Source organism: Natrix helvetica, assembly GCF_964273705.1.
Source record: "Natrix helvetica genome assembly, chromosome: 4".
Taxonomy (NCBI): domain Eukaryota; kingdom Metazoa; phylum Chordata; class Lepidosauria; order Squamata; family Natricidae; genus Natrix; species Natrix helvetica.
Genome location: NC_138550.1, coordinates 139,381,800 through 139,387,447, shown reverse-complemented (window position 1 = coordinate 139,387,447; position 5,648 = coordinate 139,381,800).

The following is a 5,648-nucleotide window of genomic DNA, read 5'->3' as shown; positions in this document are numbered from 1 at the left end:
TCCAGCCTTGGGACAGCCCGGCGTCGGAGGCGCCCAAAGATCATTTACAGCCGGAGGCCGGAAGGGGGAGCTACGCACTAGCGCGGGTTTCCCTTAAAACTTGGATCGTCCTGTTGGATCTGTCGGCGGCTGGAAGAACGATGAGTTTAAGAGAAGTGGAGCTCGCTCGATTTCTCGGTATCTTCCTTATGATCCGGCTTGGAGGTTGATGGTTGTCAGATAGTGGTTCCTCATACTTTTCCATATTCCGTGTCAGAATTAGTTGACATTTGCACATTGTTGAAAGGATCCTTTCCTTCCTTCCTTCCTTCCTTCCTTCCTTCCTTCCTTCCTTCCTTCCTTCCTTCCTTCCTTCCTTCCTTCCTTCTTTTCCTTCCTTCCTTCCTTCCTTCTTTTCCTTCCTTCCTTCCTTCCTTCCTTCCTTCCTTCCTTCCTCCCTCCCTCCCTCCCTCCCTTCCTTCCTTCCTTCCTTCCTTCCTTCCTTCCTTCTTTTCCTTCCTTCCTTCCACATGTATATGTGCTATTGAAGACTAACACATGTATGGCCAAACTAAATTTTGTAGTTAAAACACTTGATGAAGTTGATTTTATTTCAAGAAACTAACTCCGTTACCACTCTGGAAACAGAATTAACATTGGGATTGGTGACAGATATATAGACGGTACTCTTTGCTTATTTCCAATAGGAAATTATACCTTCATGAAATCTCTCTAGCACAGCTAGTGCTTCCTTTATAAAATCTATATAAAATATAAAGAGCAGAATATATTGCAAGATAATATTGTACTTATGATATCACTTGAAAAACATTACTGAAATACAAAGAAATCAAATAAGCCTCTTGGTCTTGATGTACAGCATTAATATTAGTTGATCACTTTTTCAGCTTTTCAATTAATTCATGAACACATTTCAGAGAGTCAGTTTGGTATAATGGCTCAGACATCAAGCTAAAGACTAAGATACTGCAAGTTTGAGTCCTGCCTTAAGCACAAAGCCAGCCTTTGGCCAGTCATTCTTTCTCAGCCCTAGGAAGAATGCAGTGGCAAGGAACTTTAAAAACTTGTCAAGAATATCCCAGCAGGATTTGTCCAGGTAGTCACCTGGAATCAAGACTAACATGACATCTACATGTGTATTTACATCTGTTCATCTGTCCATATGTATATTTCTGGGGTCATTTGAGTGAATTTAACCTTTGTAGGTTAAAACCAGGGACATGGTGCCTCAGTGGCTAAGACACTGAGTTTGTCGATCAGAAAGGTCGGCAGTTCAGCAGTTCGAATCCCTAGCACTGTGTAATGGAGTGAGCTCCCGTTACTTGTCCCAGCTTCTGACAACCTATTAGTTCAAAAGCATGTAAAAATGCAAGTAGAAAAATAGGGAGCACCTTTGGTGGGAAGGTGCCTTCGGCATTTAGTCATGCCGGCCACATGACCACAGAGACGGCTTCGGACAGCGCTGGCTCTTCGGCTTTGAAACAGAGATGAGCACCGACCCCTAAAGTCAGGAATGACTAGTACATAGGTGCAAGGGGAACCTTTACCTTTAGGCTAAAACAGCTCAATCCCTATAGTGCAAGCTAAAATGTTGCAAAGCAGTTATGCATCCTTGTTTTAAAAATAATGATGACAATAAGCAGTGCAATGAAAGAGAGAAAGAGGTCAGATTAGAAATGACTTCAATTCTGTACTTGGATAAGAGATGCCTGTCAAGTACACATTCACCTGAGTACAAATACGCTTCTCACTTGCCTTTAACAGTAGCACAAACTTTTCCAGGCATTTTTTTCCTTCTATGACCCCTTGATAATTGCCCTTATCTCTTCTACAGGCCTTGAGGGATCGAGACAGGATTATGTCATGCTTAGTTGTACCTCTATTAAAGTAGTTTTTCCCTCTGAAACAGGACACCATCCCAGAACAATCTCGAGGTATTAGACTTTGCCACCTGTTACCTTGGAGGGAAGACAAGTGACCCACAGTGACTGGAAACAGGCAATAAAAGCAACATAGCAGCTACCAGTGACAGGACAGGAAAGTTCACAGTGATGGTTTTCTGATTCAAGAATGTATGGAGAGAATTTTAACTCAACTGCCTTACGTTCTACTCTATTTCTTTTATTTATTTATTTAGTTTGTCAAGCATGTATGAGAAAACAGGTATAAATATAAACATGGACATGAACAAAGGAAATGAGTACAAATAAATGGGGGCAGTAGGACAGGGACACTAGGCGCGCTGGTGCGCTTATGCACGCCCCCTACTGACCTCTTAGGAAAGGGGTGAGGTTCACGCTATACAGTTTAAGGTTAAAGTTACAGGGGTTTAATTGAATCTCATAAATTTACAGTTCCAAACTATGTAATTCATATAAATGTAAATTTCATTTTAATTGTCTTGGTCTCAAGAAAAGAAAATCTGACATCCATATCAATCAGTACCTTCAGGCTTTTTTATTCCTTTTTAGCACATTGGTTTAGTTTTCATATAATGCTGTAGGACAGAATGAAAAAGGAAATTGTAACTATCTTCTCTTCAAATGAATACCGTAATTCTTTTTGTTGCATTTCCAGACAGATTTACATATGAATAAGAATAGAAGAACAAATGTGTCCTCCAGTAACTATTAGAGGCGTGTTAATCTTATTCCAATTGAGCACGTTTAAGATGATTTGTGTGACCTTATTATATACTCCACTCATTTCCTGTAGTTTCTTAATTTGTCTGTCCAGATTTCAATTATTCATTAACAATAGTATAATTAATAATAATTTATTGAATTTATATACCACCAGACCCTCTCCCCTGCCCCAACAACTCTGGGGGAGTTCAATTGTTAAAATTGTTAAAATATTTTGAAAATTGAGACTACTACTAAAAAAAACAAGTACAAAACAAACAAACAACTACAAAGAAAACAAACTCAGGGGAGAACAGAAAGGAAGAAAGGAGCATAATCATTTTGACAGATTAAAACAACCTTCCAAATTTGATTCCTTCCAAGAGTGTTGGATTAAGATGATCAGCACTGTAGGCCAACTCAATTATAGATACTGGACTGGGAATATTGCTAAAATTCAAGAAGTTTATTATTTATACAGTATATCACAATTGTATGGCACATAATTTTCTCTTGACATCAACCACCTACAGTAAGCTTGTCTTTGCCATGGGCATCTGTGAGGACAGCAGGCAAGTGACAAAACAAGTATTACAACATAAGCAAACCAATGCCACTGCTTACACCCTTGTGTCAGATGTTGAGACACAAGAGAAACATTTGCATAATGAGATCATTACTCATTTGTTGCCATTTTGGTATCATTGGGGTTTGCTGTGAATGCCGCTGATCTTGACCTTAAAATCTTTGGAAATTGTTGACTGAGAGTCATTGCCAATGAGAGGTAATAGGATTTACGGAAACAAACTTTCATACAGGAGACAAACTTGGCATGGAATTCTCTTTCTAAAAAGCATCATTAGGCACAGGTTTGTTTAATCTCTTTTTCTTTCTTTAAACTTTTAATATTCTTGGAAAAAATGTTCCATTTTGTGCAATGTTTTCTTGCAGTTACCCTTAATGAACAATTAACTTCCTTTGTTTTTTAAAAAAGATTCAGTTATGTTCTTTTTAGTTTAAGCAAAAGGTTTTTTAATTGAGAGAAGCTATTTACTGGCTGCAGTTTGCATCTGAAAAATATGGCACTAAAATAGGTTGCAGGGAAATTTGGCCCTAAAATATGGCCCTAAAATAGGTTGCGGGGAAATTTGTGAATCTACGTCAGGTGGAGCTAAACACAGCACTTGGAGTGAAGAGAAAGAGGTGAGAAAAATCTCTGGTGGAATCTAACCTCTGTTCTCTTTCCTCACTTTACCTGGCTAAAGAATTCAATCTGGATCAAAAAATACACTCTGCAGAACTTTTGAATAATTTTTAAAAAAGCATTTGCTATGCAAAATATCCTTTAGTGTTGTAAATAGTGGTTGATTATAGTTGGTCAGTTAGGTGTTTTTTTTTTAAGTTAAGGCAATGCTTCACATGATCATTTACTTTTTCCACTCCCCGATCAAAACGGTTGTATCTATATTAGTTTTCCCCTGTCCGGAATGTCATCTGATGTCATGGCGCAAATTGGCAAGAGTTCTATGATTGCAATGCAAAATGACTCAAGCCATCACCAATATATCCCATGAAGTGACACTGACACCTTTTGTCCCACCCAGCCCGGCCCTCTTTTGACTACTTCATGTCCCATGAAGCAACAGCAGCAGCTTGTTAACCACTTTCCTGTTTTATTCAGAGCCCCAAATGATATTATTCTCCTGTTCTTAATGACAGCTGTCCTTTTCATTTGTCTTGTGTTAACAGGAAACCAAGGGAGACAGATAATAGAGAGGTAGTTTGAAACCCCGCCTGTTAGCTAAAATGCAAGGAGTGTGGAAAGAAAAGGATGGTAAAGTCAGCTACATGAGAAATGTGATTAACAGCCCAGGCCTTCGGGGAAAAGTCCTCTTTGATTTATCAAGGTTTACTCGCAGGAGAATACAGTTAGGCTTAACTGCCTAAACTCACCAAAGATCAGTTGCATAATGAAAGTGTTTCCACATTTTGCAGTAACAAAAACATATTAGAATAAAATAGAATAGAATAAAATAGAATAGAATAACCAAGTTGGAAGGGACCTCCCTACTCAGGCAGGAAACCCTATGCAATTTCAGACAAATGGTTGTTCAATCTCTTCTTAAAAACTTCCATTGTTGGAGCATTCACGACTTCTGGAAGCAAGTTGTTTCACTGATTAATTTTTCTAACTGCCATGAAATTTCTTCTTACAGTACTTCTACATTGCTTCTCCCCTTGATTAGTTTCCATCCATTGCTTCTTGTCCTGCCCTCAGGTACTTTGGAGAATAGCTTGACTCCTTCTTTTGGCAACCCCTGAGATATTGGGACACTGCTATCATGTAGCCCCTAAGTCCTTCTTTTCACTAAACTAGACATACCCAACGTCTATTTGTAGCATAATGCTGGAAGTTGCTGTAAAACTGGCAATCAGTTACACAATACATAGTTGTAAAAAGACCATGCATATTGTATATCTAGATTAGATATGTGACCATTATAAGTGGTGTCTGCCTTATGGAACATTCTTCCTCCAAAGTGAGATCATTTTCATCCCTATTTATTTTCTGGAAGCCCCTCAAGACCTGTGTATGTCATTTGGCCTGGGGCCTCAGGGGGCTGGCAAAATCTCAAAGTGCCTCCCTTTCTGGTCTAATATCTTGTGGTTTTTATGCTCTTAAAACTTTTTTTTTTACTGCTTTTGACATGTTACTGTTCTTATTTTTTTTTTTTGCTGTACCTCGCCCAGAGTCATTTTTTGTGGGATGGGCAGCCATATAAATTTGATAAATAAATACAAATATCCACTGTGTGTAAATAACTTAAGGCCTGATAGTAGATTCAGCAGTTTCAGAGATTCGGCCTGTTTTTTCCTATGAAGGACTATAATGCTAATTCTACTGCAGATCTGAAATGACAGGTAGCAGTAAGAACAAAACTTCTGGGTATTGTATATGTGTTCTTCTGCAAGTAGATCTCAGACCATATAGTATTTTACACAGTCACAGTAAAATTTGCCATC